The following is a 25,582-nucleotide window of genomic DNA, read 5'->3' on the forward strand; positions in this document are numbered from 1 at the left end:
AGATATATGAAACAAGATATATCTCATCGTGATAATAAAAGAAAATGTTCTACCATGTGATAAACACAGAAATGTTACTAATGCGTGAAAGTTATCGCTTAATAAAGAAGAGGTAGCAACACTTGAATGAATCTATATACGGAATTTGGCTCTAGCTAAAATACTCCTATATTATTTTATGTTGAATGTTTTTGGTAAGTTTTAGGCATGTTGTAACACCACAATCACTCCCAAGCACATGTTGGTCATGTCTTGACTAAATATAGTTGATCAGGCTATATTCACCCTAGACATGATTACATAACTGCCTAGGTTTAACCGCAGTGTCCCAACATCCAAATACTATTGTTTTGTTCTACTTATGATACTGACTCCGGTACCTAGGTATACTTGTATACTTTTTATAAAAATACTTATACTTTTGAAAGTATACTTTTAGTTTAGAGCACTTAGGCCCCTTAGTGTTTATAGTTCTATACCATGTAAGTTTCCGCATACTTAGTTCACTATAAACAGCGGCTCTGATACCAATCTGTCACACCCCCAAACCGGAACGGCGGAAACGTTCGGGGGTGGTTGACGTCATGTGTAGTATCACAACAATTGTATCATAGCAAGCATAGTAAACACAACCAAACATTGAATACATATATGAAGAAGGTTTAAATTTGTCTTAATACATAATTTAGTTCATATCAAAAGTATAAAAACAAGACTATTATTGCTCCGGCTTCTCTAAATCCAAGGAGTACCTGTCTATTGATTTCCTGAGAATACAAGCAGTTTGAAAGAATATCAACATAAAGTTGGTGAGTTCATAAGCAATTATGTTAGAACTAGGAATTTAGGTGCTTTGTAACTACAACAATTATATCAATTATGAACCAACACTGTGAAAGCATGTATGATGCTTATTCAATAACAACAAAACTTTCATCTAATACTTCATTCAAGCACTACGAATGGTCAACAAAGAATTGGAAACCCTTGAAATCCCGGTTTAAGTCCATTTTGGGCTAGGATTTCCTTATTGGGCCTAATGGACCAATAAGCTTCCAATTTAACTATTTTGAACATAGAACTCTCAAATGGGCCCTAATTGGACCCATATACATGAAACTTACTATTTTGGGCCTTATAAGCCTAAAATAAACTAAGTTAACTTTAATGAGCCTTATTGAGTCACAACAAATTTATATAGCCCTAATGAGCCATAAAAATCATACTTTGATTCAGTTGGGCCGAAAATCATCTAAGTAAATCACAAGATGGGCCTAAGGGCAACAAGCCCAATTTTCTTCCTTTCCCCTCTCCTTTCTCGTCCCAACAACCCAAATGAGAGAGAGTTGACTTTAGTGTTGCCACCTCACATTTAACCATAGGTCCTCCATGCATACAACTCATATCTCCATGCAACCATCACTTCATCTACTCTCTCTTCTCCTCTCTCTTTTTCTCTCGGCCGAAACAACACAAACACACACACACATTTCACTCAAACTCTCTCAAAGAAACTCTTTTCATTCTTCATCAAAAATTTCGAGATTTAGAGCATGATAAGGAGTTTCTTCCACAAATTCATCATCTAAGGTAAGTTCATGCTTGGATCTATGATCTAGACTCTTTGTTTTATCAAAAACCTCTTCCTAATCTATTAAAAATCATGATCACCCTCTTAGAAACATCTAAGTTCGAGATTCCCCAAGAGGACTTGCTAGGATCGAATCTTCTTCATTTCTCTCTTCAAAAACCGAACCCACAACTCAAGGTGAGCTTCATACCCCTCTCTTTTCGGTTTTTGTATGTTTTATGGGGGAGAATACAAGAAAATGTGTAGATCTATGTGTATGTGTATGCTATGTGTGATTTTATGCATGTATGTATGATTTTATGTGTTTTTGTGATGAACATGTAACAAAAAAGGGGTGATATGTCGAGATCTATGACATGAGAAAGCAAACAAACATGATCTAAGTTATTTCACATCAAACAAGTCAAGAATAATAACTTATAAGATTGTGTTAAACATACTTCAACATAAAACGCATTTTTGGGGCTTAAATTGTCAAATATACAAACCTTGGGTTAAAAATTGCCGAGTCACGGTTTTTTAAGGGTTAAAAGAGTCAAAACAATTTCAATAATTGTTTTTCTGAATATTAAAAATTTCAAAGGACTTGAAATGTAAATTTTTAGCTTAATGGGCTAACTTTGAATTTTTCGGCCCAATAAGCCCAAAATTGAGAAAAATGACAAGTTAAGGGGCTGAAATGAAAAATTCTTTAAAACAGGGGATAAAAAGTGTAACAAAACTATTTCAGGGGTCAAAAATGCCTTTCATTTCCAAAAAGGATAAAAAATGTAAAGTTTTTGGATTTTGGGCCAAAACTGTAAAAATGGCAAATAATTGGATTTTAACCGGAAATTACTATTCTGAAAGGGGCTGAACTGTTTACAAAATAAGTTTTGAGTTAAAACCATCATTTCAACAAATTTAGGATACAAAAGTGTCAAGAAAATGTTTTAAAGGCTAAAAACGTCTTTTCTTTTATATAAAGGACTAAAACTGTTATTTTCACAAAAGAAAGGTGTTGAAAAGGTCAAACCACCATTTTTCTTAAGCAAACTATTTCCTTGAGTCAAAATACAAACCCACGACTTACGAAAAATCGAAAGATGAATACACATTTAACTCCAAATATCGTTATAAACGAATCGATCGGTCTCGAATCGATACAAAAACAATAACCGTTCAATCAAACCCTCCAACAGATATGTGATACCTAAGACGAGTAATTATTCAAACTTTTGGGCTTGAAAGTTTCAAATCATGCTTGTTGGACCTTGCAAGTCCATTAACATGATCTTTGGGCCCAAAGGGATAACGCTTATATGTTATTGGGCCTCCTATGGCCCAATTCCATGTGAAAGGACTTTCAATGGCTTTTATGTGCTATTGGGCCCTAACAGTCCATTAGTATTGCTAGTAAGGTCAAGTAATCAAATGCGGGTTGGGCCAACGTGTCCTTCGCATCCTCGACAGCCTAAGGTACTTACGATAAGTAGTAGGACTTCGTACTCCTCTTCTCTTCGTTCGCTAAGGCTTATGAGTAATCAAAGTAGACGGAATTCAGGACGTTATTCAACAGTAATCAAGGTGGTTTGGATTAAGTGAGTAACAACGAACGACACCTCTATGGGACGTTCACAGTTGGCTGGTATAACTTGTCTTCACCGGACATCGTTACAACGACTCACTAGGTTTATCCAACACCATCCGAGTATTCAAGAATGAGAAATCAAAAGCCATTCGTGGTGGCGGTATAACAATTTGTAATCACGTATACCTTTCGACATCGGAAAACATCGGGTTTTCCAGGGAAATCAATACTACTCGCTCGGAATTTCTATTACTATAATACAAAACACCTTTATATATATATATATATATATATATATATATATATATATATATATATATGTTTTGAAATCATTCATGCATCAATTTATGGATCTTCACACTTTGATAAACTATTGTCTTTTCAAAAAATATCGGATTTTCTGGGTTTTACAAACTACACAAATCATTTTATTCACAACTTTGCTTATGAACTCACCAACATTTCATATGTTGACGTTTTCCAAAATAACTTGTATTCTCAGGTAAACGGTAAGCGGAAGGGTAATACCAAGTATGTTAGAATGTTTTGTTTTGAAAACTCTGAAACAATTTGTGTCATGAATGTGTAATATTTAATTCAATGTACTGGATGTAAACAATATCAGTTGTAATGTATTGATGCATGGTGATGTTTATGTTATGATTCATGTATATTCATTGTGATGGTATTCAATTTAAGTCACGCAAGCCCCCGGACGTTTCCGCCGTTTGGTTTCGGGGGTGTGACAGGTTGGTATCTGAGCTCTGTTTATAGTGAACTGGCATATCTAACCACACATTGATATGCAACTATAAACCAAAGAGGGACTAAAACAACTCTAAACAAAACAAATAAAACACAACGATAAAACATCTTTACTTGTGTGATATAGGAGAAAGTACATGATACCAAATCAAACAAGATAACACTAACATCACGGTTAAGTCGAGACTGTTCGTGGTTGTAGTAAGGGGTGAGTGTAGCCTGATCAACTACATTCCCTCCAAAGTGAAACTATCACATGTTCCGGGAGAACCCGATGGTCAGTAAACCTAAAAACATACCCTTGATTTACAAGAAAAGAACATTAACTCAAATTACATAATAACTAAAACATCTTAGAAATAATGAATAGTACATTTATATACTCTCGCAGACAGTATGGCCGGCTTCCATCATCCCGGAGATCCGTATTTCCCCAATCAGGGAAATAACGGATGGCTAGAGGAGGAACCCGAGGAAGACCCCGAGGAAGGGTCTGAGGAGGAACCTGAGGAGGAACCTGAGGAGGAAGTCGAAGGCGGACCTGCCGAGCTAGTAGAGGTCCAGGAAGAAGAAGAAGTCGAAGAGGACTTCGAGGAAGAACCTAGCAATGAGGATTCGGACACAAAGTCTGAAGTCATCAACCCCCCTTACCCGACTAGGGTGCCCGCCAATCGGATGGGCCCGACCGGCCCTACACCCCCTGAGGCATCGACCTTTGGAGATGGAGCAGACAGCAGGGACAACGACTTCCATTCGGCATGTCACGCGAGTTCTACGACTTGAGGGAGGGAGGACCAGCTGATCGCGCACTTCCGGTCATGGTGAGACGAATGCGGAATACTGGCGACCTGGCACAGAGCACCGCTGATCAGATACACCAGATGCGGATTAGGGTTGAGCGTGTAGAGCAGGAGACGCGAGAGGTTATTCGAGAGTTCCACATGAGGCAGGTGAGATGGGAGACTAGCCTCCGAGATGCGGAACGACGGGTGGCTCACCTTCAGGGAGCGTCTACTTCTTCAGCACCGCCCCCTGGCGCATCCCACTATGACTAGGACTAGTCATATCTATCTTTAGTATTAGGCCTATGTGATCTATGCTATGTACCATCGACTCTATGTTTAAGTGATTACACTACTCATAGAGCCGTTACGCTGCTGAACTTACACCACTTATGTATGCTCTTCTGAGCAAAATTTTCATGTATCAAAAATGCGAATAATATTAATGAAAAGTTTTATGTGTTCTATTGTGATGTTGTGATCTGCTATGTGTTATGTATACATGATTATATGCTAAATTGCGAAACCACTTAAGTTCATGCGAAACACTTAGTTTATAGGACCACAAACTCAAAAAAATTATAGGCACTCAACATCTTTCCATTCCATGACAGAAAGATGCCTCGACGACCAACTCGTGGAAACCCTGGACCAACCTCACCCGAAGTCAACTCAGTTGCATTTCAAGCAGCTGTATCTGCTGCAGTTACTGCAACCATGGCGCAAATCCAGCAAGGAAACAACGGTGGAGTCAATGGACAAGGGGCTGGGAGTTCGAACAATGGAACAAATCACGGACCTACCAGAACATGTTCCTACAAGGACTTCACTAACGCCAAACCCCGAACCATCAATCACACGGGTGGAATGATAACCCTGAAGAGATGGGTGGAAAAGGTGGAATCAGTGTTCGAAGTATGTGAATGCCCTGAGGAGGTGAAAGTGAAGTTTGTCGCGTGCACATTCGTCGACCAGGCTCTCACCTGGTGGAATGGACATATAGAGGCCATGACTCTCCCCGTCGCCAACGCTATGCCATGGACAGAGCTGAAAGAAATGCTGATGGCTGAATACTGCCCTCGTGGTGAAATTCAGAGGATGGAACAAGAGCTGTGGAATCTCACCGTCCGTAACTCTGATATAGATGCATACATATCTAGGTTTAGCGTGCTGTCACTGTTGTGCCCAGGCATGATTACGTCAGAAGGAAAGAAGATCGAACGATTCATCTGGGGATTGACCTCCCCAATTCAAGGAAATGTGATCGCTGCAAATCCTGAAACCTTCGACAGTGCTAAGAGGTTGGCCAAGAGACTGTACGACCACAACAACAAAAGGGGCGAGAAGCCAGCGGAAATTGAAGGAAAGAAAGAGAGTGACAACAAGAAAGGAAAGAACAACAAGAGAAAGGGGCGACAAGGCTCGGAATCAACAAAGAAACAACAAACAGTGACAGTCAATGCTGCAACCACCCAAGTACCCTTCACCCCACATGTTCCAGCCTCAGCTAATCCAAGCACTCCCAAGCGGTATTCTGGGAATCTCCCAAAGTGGAAGAAGTGCAATTACCATCACAATGGCGAATGCAAGGAAATGCAATGCACCAGTTGCAATCGGAAGGGTCACACGGCAAGGTATTGCAGGACCTATCCCCCCAGAACCAACCACAAGGAAACAACAATAACAATAACCGCAACAAAAACAACAACAACAACACCAACAGCAATGACAATAACACAGGATCAAGCCCCACCTGTTATGGATGTGGAAAGACCGGGCATATCCGTCGAAACTGCCCCAACACCAACAACCCTGGAGACGGAGGAATAGGAAGGTGTAGGGTTATGAGTATTCTAACACTCCTAAGTGTATAAGTCCAAAAACATCCTAGGGTAATGTTCCTAGTCCAATTCCAGCCAAAACAATCGAATATATGCATCCAACTCGATTTTTCAGCTACTTTTGCAAGTATAACAAGAAAACAAGCCTAGGCTCTGATACCACTGTAGGGTTATGAGCATTCTAACACTCCTAAGTGTACATGCAACCCTAAATACCTTGGATCTATGATTTCTCTATTATACATACAATTATGAACATCCAAGGTATTATCCTAATCTAGCATACAAAATAATAAATATAACAAGATAGAATACATACCTCTTTGAGGTAGAATGTCTTCATGAAGCTTGAGTGCCTAGTGCCCCAAGTGTGACACCTCAAATGGTTCACACAACACCAACTACACTTGGAATAACTTGAGAGAAACTTGAACACTCCTTGAAATCGTCTAGCCCTCACACTCACACATTAGTGCACGATTTCTTGAGCCATGGGATTCTTTTATATGGTGGCTATTAGGGTTACACCATGTAACTCATAACTTTACCCATTCCTTATGCTCCATGGATTTTAACCTCCATGGAGTATCCATGGGTCACCCCATGGACTTAGTCCAACATAAGGAATCTTGGATCACAAGCCCACATATATAAGAATGAATGATTTACACAATCAACCCATATATTTAATTAGTCTCCTTTTGATCACTTAATTAATTCCAAATTAATTCTTGATCAATACTAATTAAATAACCTTATTAATATATTAGAACTTATAATATATTAACCAACCTTAAGTGTTATTTCTCTCATTATAGTCTATCCAAATGCATGATGCCATGCAACCCAAATGGACCATGTCGGGTCGGGTCAAGTCTTACCAATTATAGTTATGGACTTAGACATTAATCCAACATTCTCCCACTTGGATAAGTCTAAAACTATTATTGCGTATGACTTCAGGAACCGATCAGCAATCGCAGCTCTCAAAAGCTACTGTTGAACTCTGACCTTGTCGATGAACTCTGACCTTTGTCAATGACTTGTCCATTAGATAAGGGATCATATATTCCTCCATTCTAGATATCATATGGACTGAGACATGGATTATCAATCATTCTCTCTGTCCATTTGTTGTTTCCCGATTTCCGATTCATGATGACTGACTGATTGAACAAATCAAATCAGTCCTGGCTTGGCCAAGCACTCACATGTATCATCTTTAAATCATCGAGGGGCCCATATATATCGCTTTCATCCCGAAGGTAAAAGGAATGGATAAACTTCGACTCGTATGGCTTGTTCTACTACTTGTTGAATCATACACAATGGCACGTTTTATAACATCGAGTTACCAATGTGTTTTCGTACAATCAATGTATAACCAACTCATAGTAACAACTCATGTCTCTAGGTTTGAAGAATATAAGATATTATCGTCTCATGATCACTCGTGATAAAATCCATGAAGTGATTCAAATGAGCGCGGGTTGAATCCAATACTCAGAACTTATGAGCACTCATGAGTGTTGTAGCACCACTTTGTCCACCAACTTGGACCTCTACAAACCAACCCATTACAGTCTTGATTCATATCTACTTCCAACATATTACCGACTGTGGATGGTTTGAATAACTTAATCATTCAGGAAGAGCGACTTAGTTATTCTGGAAGTCAAAACATGCAAAGTGAAACACACGAATAAATGAATCAAATATGGTATCAAACCCTATGAATATAAATAAACACTTTTATTTATCACCATACTGATTACTCATTATTCATTGTTTCGGTTTTATCAACTTTATACTTGAATTTAAAACAATACTTGTCCCATGCTCCAAGCATGTACACTATGTTTTCTAAACACTAGTCATGCCATACACCAAGTATGCATACTATGTTTGTCTATGATCTTTACTTTGTAAAATAGATCAATTGAACATCACTCCAATGATCCTCTTTTCACAGTCCCAAATCCTTACTGCAAATGCAAGAATTCCAAATTCATGCCATTTACTGAAATCTGTTAGATTCTAAACTTATATGCATTGATCCTCTTAATGATTATGCACGAAGTCAGAAAGACTTGACAACAATCATTACAGAGCATTCCAAAGGAGATCAGCTCCTTGGAAACATCCTTCTTTCATTAAGTTTCCTAATCTTACACAGATTGAATAATTTCTAACTTTGAAACAATTTCATATTCCATTTTGACTATCACTTCTGAACAAGAGTTGCCTCTTTACAGATTATGTCAATATGGTCCTTCCAGAATTAACATTATACTTCCAACTGTCCTTGAGCAACCAATCTTTGGTAAACCTTAGATTGTCCTCGACAATTGCTTAATCATTTTAGTCATATCCAATTCTAGACCTTTTCCCTTCATAATGTCCCAGGCATTTGGAAAATTTTAGAAAGGATGAATATAGCACATGTAATCGATCCTATATCCGAAGCATATGGGACACGATTCATGATGTCTCACATAAAGACTAAACCAGTCTTTTGCTATAATATTTCCATTTCAATTTGCCAAGTTCTCAAAATTCAGATTATGAAAAGGGATGCCGTAATCATAATCGAATTTTAGAACGCAAATAATAGACCCATATATAGAATTTCCTTATGTTGAGCCATTCCAACATGAAATTCATATATATATCCTTGATTAAATACGATTAAAATCTCAATCTAAGCTTTTAGAATTGAAATGAACTATAATTTCCTCTCCCTTAATTATAGCAAAACAACTTTTTCAACCCCTGCAACCTCACGAATTGAAACTTTTGTTTTCTATAATTAACATTGCTAACTTGCAACCTTTGTCATAATTATCATGCTCCCACTAACATGATGATTATTAGCATAACACTTATGCTCCCACTAGCTTTGACATGTACTCAGAAATCAGCTGACTTTCTTACCAATTTCAAATGTACAAGAGTAGATAACCTTTTACTCTTACATTTGACTAGTGTTAACAAACCCTCTTTAAGATATGTCACTCAAGTTACAATCTTGGAGTATGACTCTAAGAATTGTTTTGGAACGAAGTATGACTCATCTTTTTGATTTAACCATTTCAACAATTCATGACTCCTCTTCTTAGTCATAAGAATGCACTAAGATGACTTTAGAGGACCAATTGTGATATGGTATCTTAATCATTAAGATGATCATAAACATGATACTAAAGTACTCTCCCATCTTTTCAGATTTGAGAAACTTTTATCTTTCTGCCATACTTTGATTCTTCTTATTCGTTCTGTCTCACATTGAAACTTCTCCAATGCTACAGACTTATACTTAAACTTATAAGTATAACCATATTTACTGAACTTAAGTAAATCATGACGAATAGTCTTCTTGATCTTTTGTGGTGGACTTGACCAGTGCACAAGAATGTGTACTCGATCCCTTAGTCCTTTCCTTATTCACATAAGGAATTAGTCTTAATTTTCCAAGCTGAAAGTTCTCATTCATCATACTATACAACTTGCATGATTCCAAGTTTCGGTCCAATTGAACCTTGGGTGATGATAATCTTTCCTTATTTGGTAATATTAGACACTACCACAACCGAAAGAATCAAATCCATTTTTCCAATATTGCTATCAATGGAATCTTATAAGCAACAACTTTTCACAAATGCCATTGTAAGGATACTTAAAATAAATAAAATCAAAACCTTTTTCTTTTATTTTAAAACTTTGCGGAAAAACTTATCCTTACAATCCATATGAAAACCTTGTTGTTATCTATTCCTAAGCAATATAAATATCATAACTCTTAAGTAATAGCCTAAAATTCTGATCACCGAACCATGCGATTGAAATCCATCTTCGCGATCAGAATCAGCATGTACTTAATAGAGTTAGACAATGGACTTTACCTGAAGTAGAGCCAAACTTATTGACTTTAACATCCTTAGGTAAATTTGGCAGCTTCGTAACCAATGCCCCTTCCTTTGGCAATAGTTACCTATGGACCATTGATAATGGGACTATCTCAGACTTCGCCTCTCTCTTTACCATTGGATCAACCGAGTTGACTATGGCCGATCCCTTTCCATTGGGAAGAGAGAGCTTTACTGGATATCCAATGTCATCATTGTCAATGTCCATAGCGTTTTAGGAAGTTGATCTTAGCAAATAGATAAGATCATTAAGGGTCTTGTCTTAGTCTGTTTCATAGGATTCCCAAAAGAACTGACTATGTGACTTAGAAAGTAGTTGAGCCACCAACTTTCTCAAGACTTTGACACCCAACTCTCCTCGCTTGTCAATATGTGACTACATCTCCAAGATGTGATCACACCTAGACCTTGCCTTGCCAATAGGGCTTGAGTGACCTTAAACTTTTTAGGAACTTGTGGGTTAAGGAGAATAATTGGAGGAGGTGAAAGAAGTATGATATCCATGGGACATCATCTTCATTTAGGAAAGCTTGTTTCAAGAGATTTGGGAAGATCATAAATGTCTAGACCAGATATCTTTTTGGGAGATGTTCAAGATAGTTGATTTAAAGTCCTTAATATGACACCCAATATGAAATATTAAGGCTAGAACCCAGCAAACTATTTTATAACTTAGAAGAGGGATGCCGAAATCCAAGCTATAAAATATTTGAAGGTAGGTGAATGACGATTCACCAATTTCCACCATGAAAAACGAAATAATTTATTAGGTTTTAATTGGATTTGAAAGTCCTAGATCTTTGAGATTCATTGAACTGTTCAAAGGCATGTTTCAATCTTGAGTGTGCCCTTCAGGTTTTGTGACTGGGATGCGAGGATCACAAAACAAGGTGTGAATAACCATGCAAATATACTTGGTACCCTTAATATTTACCCCTTAATCAGTGTGCCGGTTAACCATACACACTCCACCGATACTATGATAAATATTAATTTACCCTTTGCCTACCTTGTTAAGTCCAGGTTAGTGTGCCGGTTAACCACACACGCTCCACTAACGACTTAAGCAAAGTACAAAGTGTAATTTCATGGGTTAGCACCAAATTCACATTTTCCTAAGTAACTAAGATTGGGTATTAATAAGAGTTTAGTTACTTAGTATTTATCATTAATACTTTTAATGAAAGGAGAATTATAGTCCTTGTCCTACCCGTTCGGCTAACGACTCTCCACCAGTCAAGGAAGTGGTGGGTGAGAGTGGACACCCATTAAACTGCCATTTTATAGGAAGTAGCCTTATACCCCCCTTATAGACCGGCTTCGTGAATGAGGCCTACTAACGGTAAGACTAACTTTACTCTTATACATATATATAAATATTATTAACTTATAATATTATAAAGTATAAGGGTTGAATTTTAACTTTTAAAATTCTAAGGGCTAACTTGGAATTAAAGTATTCATAAGTGAAAACTTTTCAAATTCCAAAACTTGAGGGCAAGTTTTGAAACTATTCAAAACTAATTAATTCCATAACTTATGAGTTTAAAGTAGTTTTAATTAAAAAAAAAAAAAAAAAAAACTCTTCAAGTTCCATAACTTGAGGACAAGTTATGGAAGACTTTAAACTAATTAATAAAAAAAATAACTTTTTTTTATTGTAACTTATGGAACTAATTAAGGTTACACTTTTTTTTTAATTTAATGAAGAGACTCTTGAACCTCCATAACTTGAGGACAAGTTGTGGAGTCATAAAACCATTTAATTAGAACTAGACTCTTCATTTTGTAACCTTTGCCAACTTTTATGAGTTTTACGATTCTTAAATGTGACTTTTCATATAACTTGAGGACAAGTTACAAAAACACACTTTGGAATCAACTCTTAGATTAAAATGGATTGAAAACAACTATTTCACACAACTTTTCTATTAATCTAAGAACCTCATAAGAACAGGATAATTCAAATCATCAATCTTCAAGAAATTAGCATGAACATACAAACTAATACAAATCTTGAAATTATGACAATTATCTTAGAAATTGGATTAGCATGAACATTACCACATCAAAAACAAGTTTATAAGTCCAAAAACATCCTAGGGTAATGTTCCTAGTCCAATTCCAGCCAAAACAATCGAATATATGCATCCAACTCGATTTTTCAGCTACTTTTGCAAGTATAACAAGAAAACAAGCCTAGGCTCTGATACCACTGTAGGGTTATGAGCATTCTAACACTCCTAAGTGTACATGCAACCCTAAATACCTTGGATCTATCTTTTCTCTATTATACATACAATTATGAACATCCAAGGTATTATCCTAATCTAGCATACAAAATAATAAATATAACAAGATAGAATACATACCTCTTTGAGGTAGAATGTCTTCATGAAGCTTGAGTGCCTAGTGCCCCAAGTGTGACACCTCAAATGGTTCACACAACACCAACTACACTTGGAATAACTTGAGAGAAACTTGAACACTCCTTGAAATCGTCTAGCCCTCACACTCACACATTAGTGCACGATTTCTTGAGCCATGGGATTCTTTTATATGGTGGCTATTAGGGTTACACCATGTAACTCATAACTTTACCCATTCCTTATGCTCCATGGATTTTAACCTCCATGGAGTATCCATGGGTCACCCCATGGACTTAGTCCAACATAAGGAATCTTGGATCACAAGCCCACATATATAAGAATGAATGATTTACACAATCAACCCATATATTTAATTAGTCTCCTTTTGATCACTTAATTAATTCCAAATTAATTCTTGATCAATACTAATTAAATAACCTTATTAATATATTAGAAATTATAATATATTAACCAACCTTAAGTGTTATTTCTCTCATTATAGTCTATCCAAATGCACGATGCCATGCAACCCAAATGGACCATGCCGGGTCGGGTCAAGTCTTACCAATTATAGTTATGGACTTAGACATTAATCCAACAGAAGGGTGCTAGCAATGGGTCAGGGAGAAGCGGTTCAGGATCCCGCTGTTGTTACTGGTACGTTTCTCCTAAACCACACTTATGCATGCATCCTATTTGATAGCGGGGCGGAACGAAGTTTCGTGAGTAATAAATTCAAACACTTATTAAAACAACAACCCCAGAATCTTAATGAAACCTTCACGGTGGAAATGGCCAATGGGAAGACAGAATCCACTGGGGAAATCTACATCGGATGTACCCTGACCTTAAATCATCACGTCTTTCAAATAAACTTAATGCCTGTTTCCATTAGGAGTTTTGATGTGATTTTCGGCATGGATTGGTTAAGCCACCACCATGCTGAAATTATGTGTCACGAGAAGGCCGTTCGCCTTCATCTCCCAAATCACGAAACCCTAGTTATTTACGGTAAAAAACCAGCACAAACCTTCGTCTTATTTCGAGAATTAAGGCGCAAAAGTACCTACGAAAGAAGGACTTGACGTTCCTAGCTCATATAGTGGATAAGTCCAAAGAAGAGATCAATATTCGAAACATCCCTGTGGCTTGTGATTTCCCGGATGTCTTTCCGAATGATCTTCCGGGGATACCCCCAGAAAGACAAGTCGAGTTCCGAATAGATCTAGTTCCAGGAGCTACTCCCATCACCAAATCGCCCTACAGATTGGCTCTTGCGGAGATGCAAGAGTTGTCCAGTCAACTCAGCGAGCTTTTGGACAAAGGATTCATCCGACCTAGTTTCTCACCTTGGGGAGCTCCGGTTCCCTTTGTCAAGAAGAAAGACGGTACCTTCAGGATGTGTATCGACTACAGAGAACTTATTAAGCTTACCATCAAAAACCGCTATCCACTTCCACGAATTGACGATCTATTTGACCAGCTCCAAGGAGCTAGTTACTTCTCAAAGATAGATCTGCGATCTGGTTACCACCAACTCAAGGTCTGGGAAGAGGATATTCCTAAAACCGCCTTCCGAACTCGTTACGGAAATTATGAATTTGTCATAATGCCCTTCGGTCTAACGAATGCTCCTGCCGCATTCATGGACCTAATGAGTCGAATCTGCCGACCATTCCTTGATAACTTTGTCATCGTTTTCATCGGCGACATCCTCGTCTATTCTCAAAGCGAGGAAGAACACGACCGACATCTCCGACAAATCCTGGAAACCCTGCGAACCGAGAAGTTATACGCAAAACTCTCTAAGTGCGAGTTTTGACTCCGAAGTGTGAACTTTTTGGGACATGTTGTTAGTCAGGAAGGAATTCATGTGGATCCTTCTAAAATCCAAGCCATCGAAGGATGGGCAATTCCAACAACACCCACGAAAATTCGCCAATTTCTAGGCCTCGCAGGCTACTACAGGAGATTCATTCAAAACTTCTCCAAAACGGCAAAGCCACTCACCTCGCTTACACAAAAGGGCGTACCCTTCGTATGGACGGACAAGCAAGAAGCTGCATTTCGAACTCTGAAGCAAGCACTCTGCAGTGCGCCGGTGCTATCGCTACCCGAAGGAACAGAAGACTTTATAGTTTACCGCGATGCGTCAAATCAGGGTTTAGGCTGTGTACTCATGAAGCATGGAAAGGTGATAGCTTACGCGTCCCGGCAACTAAAGACACACGAGGTGAATTACACCACTCACTATCTGGAACTGGGAGCAGTGGTCTTCGCCCTGAAGATTTGGAGGCACTACCTTTATGGTACCAAGTGCACCATCTTCACCGACCACAAGAGTCTCCAGCACATTTTGAACCAAAAGGAGTTGAACATGAGACAACGAAGATGGGTCGAACTGCTGAACGACTACGAGTGCGAAATCAAGTACCACCCAGGCAAGGATAACGTGGTAGCTGATGCCTTGAGTCGGAAAGAATACTCGAATCGTCATTTGAAGACTCTCTCCATAACCATTCGATCCCACCTAACCTCTCAAATCAGGGCAGCCCAGTTCGATGCCATGAAGGCAGAAAACAAAACAAGCGAAGCGTTGCATGGAATGGAGAAGAACTTCAAAGTGAAGGAAGACGGAACGAATTACTTCATGAACCGCATTTGGGTCCCTAAACTCGGCGGATTCAGAGATGTAGTCATGAACGAAGCCCACAAAACGCAATACTCCATCCATCCAGGTTCAGACAAAATGTACGTGGATATTAAGCAACGTTATTGGTGGCCTAACATGAAGGCAGAGATTGCTACTTACGTTAGAAAGTGCCTCACGTGTGCTAAAGTAAAGGTGGAATATCAGAAGCCCTCCGGAATACTACAGCAACCAGTAATTCCCGAGTGGAAATGGGAAAGGATTACCATGGATTTTGTGACCAAACTACCCAAGTCGACAGATGGTTTGGATACCATCTGGGTAATAGTTGATAGATTAACGAAATCCGCCCATTTCCTACCAATAAAAGAATCGTACAAGATGGAGCGCCTGATAAGAATCTCCATCAAAGAAATAGTGAGACTCCACGGAGTGCCCGTATCTATCATCTCAGATAGAGATAGTAGATTTACTTCACGCTTTTGGCAATCGCTTCAGAAAGCCATGGGAACACAACTTGACATGAGCACTGCCTACCACCCACAAACGGATGGTCAAAGCGAGCGAACCATTCAAACGCTAGAAGATATGCTTCACGCGTGTGTGATAGACTTTGGAAAATTGTGGGATACCCACTTGCCTTTGATCGAGTTCTCATATAACAACAGTTATCACTCGAGTATCAAAGTCGCTCCTTTCGAAGCATTATACGGGCGTAAATGTAGATCACCGTTGTGCTGGACTGAAGTAGGAGACACCCACCTAGCAAGAGGGCAAACGCCAAACAATGCCTTAACGGGACCGGAAATCATACACGAGACGATCGAGAAGATAATTCAGATCAGGGCCCGACGGCAATCATCACGAGACAGACAAAAGTGCTACGCCGATAAACGACGAAAGCCCTTGGAATTCAGAGTCGGAGATAGGGTGTTACTAAAAGTCTCTCCTTGGAAAGGAGTGATTCGTTTTGGGAAGCGGGGCAAACTGAACCCTCGATACATTGGACCTTTCGAGATTCTTGCCCGAATCGGTCCAGTGGCATATAGACTGCAGCTACCCGCTGAACTCAGCAGTGTACACCCTGTGTTCCACGTTTCCAATTTGAAAAAGTGCTTATCTGACGAGACTCTCGTAATTCCATTAGAAGAAATCGAAATCAACGAGAATCTTCTATTCATCGAAGAACCAATCGAAATCATGGACAGAGAGGTGAAACGTACTAAGCAGAGCCGCATTCCGATTGTGAAGGTTCGATGGAACGCGCGACGCGGACCAGAATTCACATGGGAACGCGAAGATCAAATGAAGCAGAAGTACCCTCACCTATTCTCACATTCCCAAATCTACCTTTCAAAAGAATTTTGTGACGAAATTCCCTCTAACGGGGAGATGATGTCACAACTAGGAATTTTGATGCTTTGTAACTACAACAATTATATCAATTATGAACCAACAATGTGAAAGCATGTATGATGCTTATTCAATAACAACAAAACTTTCATCTAATACTTCATTCAAGCACTACGAATGGTCAACAAAGAATTGGAAACCCTTGAAATCCCGGTTTAAGTCCATTTTGGACTAGGATTTCCTTATTGGGCCTAACGGACCAATAAGCTTCCAATTTAACTATTTTGAACATAGAACTCTCAAATGGGCCCTAATTGGACCCATATACATGAAACTTACTATTTTGGGCCTTATAAGCCTAAAATAAACTAAGTTAACTTTAATGAGCCTTATTGAGTCACAACAAATTTATATAGCCCTAAAGAGCCATAAAAATCATACTTTGATTTAGTTGGGCCAAAATTTATCTAAGTAAATCACGAGATGGGCCTAAGGGCAACAAGCCCAATTTTCTTCCTTTCCCCTCTCCTTTCTCGGCCCAACAACCCATATGAGAGAGAGAGTTGACTTTAGTGTTGCAACCTCACATTTAACCATAGGTCCTCCATGCATATAACTCATATCTCCATGCAACCATCACTTCATCTACTCTCTCTTCTCCTCTCTCTTTTTCTCTCGGCCGAAACAACACAAACACACACACACATTTCACTCAAACTCTCTCAAAGAAACTCTCTTCATTCTTCATCAAAAATTTCGAGATTTAGAGCTTGATAAGGAGTTTCTTCCACAAATTCATCATCTAAGGTAAGTTCATGCTTGGATCTATGATCTAGACTCTTTGTTTTATCAAAAACCTCTTCCTAATCTATTAAAAATCATGATCACCCTCTTAGAAACATCTAAGTTCGAGATTCCCCAAGAGGACTTGCTAGGATTGAATCTTCTTCATTTCTCTCTTCAAAAACCGAACCCACAACTCAAGGTGAGCTTCATACCCCTCTCTTTTCGATTTTTGTATGTTTTATGGGGGAGAATACAAGAAAATGTGTAGATCTATGTGTATGTGTATGCTATGTGTGATTTTATGCATGTATGTATGATTTTATGTGTTTTTGTGATGAACATGTAACAAAAAAGGGGTGATATGTCGAGATCTATGACATGAGAAAGCAAACAAACATGATCTAAGTTATTTCACATCAAACAAGTCAAGAATAATAACTTATAAGATTGTGTTAAACATACTTCAACATAAAACCCATTTTTGGGGCTTAAATTGTCAAATATACAAACCTTGGGTTAAAAATTGTCGAGTCACGGTTTTTTAAGGGTTAAAAGAGTCAAAACAATTTCAATAATTGTTTTTCTGAATATTAAAAATTTCAAAGGACTTGAAATGTAAATTTTTAGCTTAATGGGCTAACTTTGAATTTTTCGGCCCAATAAGCCCAAAATTGAGAAAAATGACAAGTTAAGGGGCTGAAATGAAAAATTCTTTAAAACAGGGGATAAAAAGTGTAACAAAACTATTTCAGGGGTCAAAAATGCCTTTCATTTCCAAAAAGGATAAAAAATGTAAAGTTTTTGGATTTTGGGCCAAAACTGTAAAAATGACAAATAATTGGATTTTAACCGGAAATTACTATTCTGAAAGGGGCAGAACTGTTTACAAAATAAGTTTTGAGTTAAAACCATCGTTTCAACAAATTTAGGATACAAAAGTGTCAAGAAAATGTTTTAAAGGCTAAAAACGTCTTTTCTTTTATATAAAGGACTAAAACTGTTATTTTCACAAAAGAAAGGTGTTGAAAAGGTCAAACTACCATTTTTCTTAAGAAAACTATTTCCTTGAGTCAAAATACAAACCCACGACTTACAAAAAATCGAAGGATGAATACACATTTAATTCCAAATATCGTTATAAACGAATCGATCGGTCTCGAATCGATACAAAAACAATAACCGTTCAATCAAACCCTCGAACAGATATGCGATACCTAAGACGACTAAATATTCAAACTTTGGGCTTGAAAGTTTCAAATCATGCTTGTTGGACCCTTGCAAGTCCATTAACATGATCTTTGGGCCGAAAGGGATAACGCTTATATGTTATTGGGCCTCCTATGGCCCAATTCCATGTAAAAGGACTTTCAATGGCTTTTATGTGCTATTGGGCCCTAGCGGTCCATTAGTATTGCTATTACAGTCAAGTAATCAAATGCGGGTTGGGCCAACGTGTCCTTCGCATCCTCGACAGCCTAAGGTACTTACGATAAGTAGTAGGACTTCGTACTCCTCTTCTCTTCGTTCGCTAAGGCTTATGAGTAATCAAAGTAGACGGAATTCAGGACGTTATTCAACAGTAACCAAGGTGGTTTGGATTAAGTGAGTAACAACGAACGACACCTCTATGGGACGTTCACAGTTGGCTGGTATAACTTGTCTTCACCGGACATTGTTACAACGACTCACTAGGTTTATCCAACACCATCCGAGTATTCAAGAATGAGAAATCAAAAGCCATTCGTGGTGGCGGTATAACAATTTGTAATCACGTATACCTTTCGACATCGGAAAACATCGGGTTTTCCGGGGAAATCAATACTACTCGCTCGGAATTTCTATAACTATAATACAAAACACCTTTATATATATATATATATATATATATATATATATATATATATATCTATATATATATATATATATATATATATATGTTTTGAAATCATTCATGCATCAACTTATGGATCTTCACACTTTGATAAACTATTGTCTTTTCAGAAAATATCGGATTTTCTGGGTTTTACAAACTACACAAATCATTTTATTCACAACTTTGCTTATGAACTCACCAACATTTCATATGTTGACGTTTTCCAAAATAACTTGTATTCTCAGGTAACAGGTAAGCGGAAGGGTAATACCAAGTATGTTAGAATGTTTTGTTTTGAAAACTCTGAAACAATTTGTGTCATGAATGTGTAATATTTAATTCAATGTACTGGATGTAAACAATATCAGTTGTAATGTATTGATGCATGGTGATGTTTATGTTATGACTCATGTATGTTCATTGTGATGGTATTCAATTTAAGTCACGCGAGCCCCCGGACGTTTCCGCCGTCTGGTTTCGGGGGTGTGACAAATTAGTTTTGGTGGAAAATGTTCTTTGATTCCTTTGAAGAGTATTTCTCAAGAAAATCCTATATTTTCTTATAAAAAGCATGTTTGAAACCCATTCCTTCCATGACTTCCAGATTCGTACCAAGATATGTACAATCCAAGGTGTCGTGGAATGAATATGAATATTCGTTGATTACATGATAAACAAATCCATTTTTCATAGCCAGTTTATCCCGGGAAAATCCTATATTTTCCCTAAAGGGTGATGGTTGATTATTCGTTTTAAACTGAGGTATGCAAGTATCTACCATAATCGTATTAATAAAAGTAGTTTTCTTTTAAAAACCCAGGTTACACCCACAGAGGTACATTAGCTTTAGAAACTAAATAAAAGAAAACCGTGATGAACTAAGTCCTGAAGATATTATTATTAATACCCTCCAGTAATTAAATCGGTTATCACTTTGAGGTTAGTTCACTTGATTCATTATTACAAAAGTAAATCTCTGTTATCTACATTGTGAGTTTTATAACCATAACTGACTGGATATGGCCCGCAACGGCCGATATCCTTAATGACTTTGTCACCCGTAGACCTACCGGTCCGACTGTAGCTAGCAGCAAGGTGCGGGATTTTCAGTCCCGTATAGATCTATACACAACAGTCACACTCTCCCTACAAGAGACTCTGGTCACAAGTGCTAGTCCTACACTCTGATTCTGTGGGAGTGATACCAAGGACGTGTCTCCAGCTTAGACTAACAAATTTACAAGTAATAATATAAAAAGAAAATCCTTTTATGATTAACATGAATCCTTTATAAAATGATACATTTTACTACATGATTCACAAGTTCATTTCTCTAGTTTGAAACTGTTTTTGCGAGTTGATTTCTTAATCGTTTGGTAAAACTATTTTTCGTGTTTAAAAACATACTGAAAATATAATTATCTTATACAAAATAATATACTTTGAGCACAAGTTTCCTTATACTTTTGCTTGTATTCCCCTCCCTGAAAACATGAAAAACTCGGAAAAAGAGTAGGGGTATGAACTCACCTGTTGTGAGTGGTTCTGACGTGTGGTTGGAAGAGGAGTGCAGAGTGTCAGGTGTAACCTTGAGAACCCAACGATCCTAATAGACACATATAGACATGTATGTGTATGAATTTAGTGTATAGACGACTAATAAGAAGGGTAACACCCTTAATGGCTAGGAAACTCTAAGATTTATGGGATATATTCACATATGCTTGCATAACTAGGGTATATGGCCACCCTATAGAGTTTACGGTCAAAGAGGTATGACCATTGGAGTTCACGGTCCATGTGTTCATGGTCTTAGTGTTTACCGTCCAATGACCTTACGGTCATGGAGTTCACGGTCTAATGACCTTACGGTCATAAGGTTTACGGTCCATGGGTTTACGGTTCCATGGGTTTACGACCCATGAATATACGGTCATTGAAGCGTGTACGGTCTATGGAGATACACTAGACCGCAAACTCATCAATCTTGCACAAATGATGGTTTTCAAGGGCTTCATTCAAAGGCATCGGATTCTAGCGACCATGCTTAGCCTTAGGAAGGGTAAAGGCTATAAGAACATCCTTTAGAAGGGTTTACGGTCTATGAAGATTCATAGGACCGTAAACTCTTTTGTTCAAGCAAAGAGTGATGATCTTAAGTCCAAAATGAAGGATTTTAACTCGATTCATGAAGGGGAAGATGATACTTACGGTTTTTGAAGGCAAAGAAGGTGTTTTCGGTCCAAAACACAACCGTGTTCTTGAGGATTCTCGATGAATGTAGAGCGGGAGTAGAGAGAGAAAGCCTTTGAAGTGTTTAAACTGTGAAATGAAGGCCAAATACTCCATATATAGGGTAGAGTTCTCGGTCAAAAAGGGGTCCACCTGACCGTAAACGTGTTTATGGTCTACACGAGTTTACGGTCGTAAACTCGTCCTGACTGTGAACTCGGTGATTTTCGAGGAAGTTTCAAGTTTTTCACGTGATTCCCGGTTTATTCTGAATCGTATAAAATACATATTATTTATTTAAAACTTAAGGTCCTTCCCAAATTAAGAAATTTGACGAAATTAAATAAAAACCCAAATTTTATTAACGGAAACTGGGTAAGGATAACGGGAAAATTTTCGGGTTGTCACACCTGAAGACAATGATTCCGAATCAGAAGCCTATAATCCACCTCCAGTTGCCCATAATCCTAATCCACGACAAAATTTCGAAGGTCCGACGCCTTCGTGGGCTGAGAACTTAGGTAGGTGGAGCCGAGAGCAAGGTCAACGCTTACCCTACAACGGAGACCGAATCTTCTACAACCTAAATGAGGAAGGATCTGCAGACAGAATACTTCCTATTTTGGTTCGCCGAGTGGCTTGAAATGTTGAGCTAGGAGTGACAGCCATTCAGCAAACCATAGAGCTAGATGCTGAAACGAATGCCAATACGGATATTATTAGCAATCTTGAACTTGCTCATAACAGAGCAATGTGAGACAATGACGCCCTACTGCAAGAGTTAGCTGTAACTCGAGTTGAAGTCATAGAGCTTCGAGCACGCCAGACAGTGTATGAAAGACATCTTCTTGATGTGGAGCGTCAGCTGGCTGAGTTGAGGGTTCGTCCAAGTGATACCCGTCGCAGTAGGAGATGCTATACTCATCCTTTCTTTTGGTTTAAGAAATGGATAATACTCTACTCGTTCTCTGTTCACTCTTATGGTTATAGTTAAGTCTGCGGATATATTCTAGCATTATTTTCATGTTTTTCAGTACGACCGCAAAAATTTTGTTTTCGGTAGGTTAGTATGATGTCGATCTTTTTCTCATAATTTGGTATATTGTAGTCCTGTTTAGGGTCAAGTTTTATAGACTTTATGTATTAAATATGCCAATATTCTCGACATGCATTTTCATACTCTTTGAAAAATAACCACTCAATTTCATATCATCCTGTTGCAAGTTGTACTTTTCGTAGACTTCTATTTCCAATTCATTACAAGATTCATGTTGAACTAAATGTTTTAGTTCAGAGATATCAAAATTCATCTTCACTCTTGATATCTTATCATCATTTTATGTTTTAACTTTTATAGTAAAAGATGCCTCCTCGGAGAAATCCAAGACGTAACAATGTCAATGAAACACCGATATCACCTCCGCCACCACCTCCTCAATTCGACGCAGCTATGTTTCAAGCGGCGGTCACGGCAGCCGTTGCAGCTGCCATGTCTCATATCAATACTCCTGGTGCTAGTGGGTCAGGAGCTGGTGCACATCCTTCTAACCATGGCGAGAGTCATGGGCACTCGCGAGAGTGTACTTATAAAGATTTCCCGAATGCCAAACCCAAGACCTTTAACGGGACTAGAGGAGTTATGGCATTAAGACAAGGGATTGAGAAGACCGAAGCAATTTTTGAAATCTGCTCCTGTCCGGAGGGTAGCAAAGTTAAGTTCGCTGTTTCTAACTTTCCGGATAGAGCCTTAACATGGTGGAATAGCCATGTTAAGTCACTGACTGTGGTAGTGGCTAACTCGATAAGCTGGGAGAACTTAAAAGCCATGCTAATGCGGAAATATTGTCCGCGAGGGGAGATTCAGAATCTCGAGCAAGAGCTCTGGGGTCTGACAATGGATGGTTCTGACATAACAACCTATACCAATAGATTCTTTGACTTAGCAATTCTTTGTCCAGAAATGGTTCCTATAGAGAGCAAAAAGATCGAGAGATATATTTGGGGACTGTTGCCTCAGATTCAATCAAGTGTTTTAGCTTCAAGGCCTGTTACCTTTGACAGCGCCAAAGAGCTGGCACAATCTCTTATTGACCACGGAGCCCGTCAAAACTCAGTGGTTGCTACACCAGAACAACCGAAGGGAAACAATAACAACAACAACAGCAAGAAGAAAGGTTGGAACAACAGGAAGGGCAAGTCTTCATAGAAATCCTCAAAGAAGCAACAGCTAGTTGTAGTCAATGTTGCTACTGTACCTGCTGCTGTTCCTGCTAACCCTGCACCAGCTAAGCCTTATGCTGGTAATCTCCCTAAGTGCAACAAGTGTAATTTTCACCATAACAGAAATTGCCGAGAAATGCAGTGTCGTAACTGCAACAGAAAAGGGCATACTGCCCGATTCTGTAGATCACCACCCCAACCAATTAACTAAGTACCTGCCGATGGAGTAGGTCAAGCAAGCTACCAATGTGGTGATGTCGGGCATTTCAAGAGAGATTCTCCAAAAGCTGGAAATGCCGGAGGAGTTGGGAGAATTTTAGCTTTGGGTCACGAAGAAGCGGTGGCAGACCCTGCGGTGGTCATGGGTACGTTTCTTCTCAACAACACTTATGCATGCATTCTATTTGATTGTGGTGCTGAGAAGAGCTTTGTGAGCCATAATTTCAAACACTTGCTAAATCAAAACTCCCAACCACTAATGAAACTTTCACATTCGAAATGGCTAACGGGAAATCCGAATCCACCAACGATATATACATAGGATGTACTCTTACCTTGAATAACTTTTCTTTCCCAATAGACCTTATGCCGATTTCTATCAAAAGTTTCGACATCATAATAGGTATGGATTGGTTGTGCTCTAACCACGCTGACATCATATGCTATGAAAGAGCCATTCGTCTGAACTTGCCAACTAACAAAACTCTTGTTATTTACGGTGACAAACCCGGAACGAACCTCTAGATCATTTCTTGCATCAAGGCACAGAAGTACCTTCGCAAAGAGTACTGTGGTTTCCTAGCTCATGTAGTAGATAAAAAGCAAGAAGTGAAAGACATCGCGAGCATTCCTGAGGTCTGCAACTTTCCCGACATTTTTCCCGACGATCTTCCAGGAGTGCCTCCCGAACGACAAGTCGAATTCAGAATCGACTTAATTCCTGGGGCTACCCCTGTAGCCAAATCCCCCTATCGTCTTGCACCTTCTGAAAAGCAGGAATTATCCAGCCAGCTTAACGAACTCCTTAACAAAAGTTTCATAAGACCAAGCTTCTCACCATGGGGCGCACCGGTTTTGTTCATGAAGAAGAAGGATTGATCATTCCGTATGTGCATAGACTACCACGAGCTAAATAAACTTACCATCAAAATTCGATATCCTCTGCCTTGTATTGACGATCTGTTCGACCAACTTCAAGGTGTGAGCTACTTCTCAAAAATAGACTTAAGATTCGGGTATCATCAGTTACGGATTTTGGAGGATAACATTCCCAAAATCGCATTCAGAACTCGTTATGGTCGTTACGAGTTTATAGTGATGCCATTTGGATTGACGAATGCAACTGCTGTGTTTATGGATCTAATGAACAAAGTGTGTCATCCATTCCTGGACAAATTCGTCATAGTCTTCATTGATGACATCCTTATCTACTCAAGAAGTGAAGAGGAACATGGCCAACATCTTCGTCAAGTATTGCAAACTCTTAGATCAGAGAAACTCTATGCAAAGTTTTCAAAGTGTGAATTTTGGATCAGGAAGGTTGATTTCCTAGGTCACATGGTCAGTTCAGAAGAATACACGTCGACCCTTCCAAAATAAAGGCAATTGAAAACTGGTCAGCACC

This window comes from Lactuca virosa, chromosome 4, assembly GCF_052849685.1.
Source record: "Lactuca virosa cultivar CGN04683 chromosome 4, Lactuca_virosa_CGN04683_v6, whole genome shotgun sequence".
Lineage (NCBI taxonomy): Eukaryota > Viridiplantae > Streptophyta > Magnoliopsida > Asterales > Asteraceae > Lactuca > Lactuca virosa.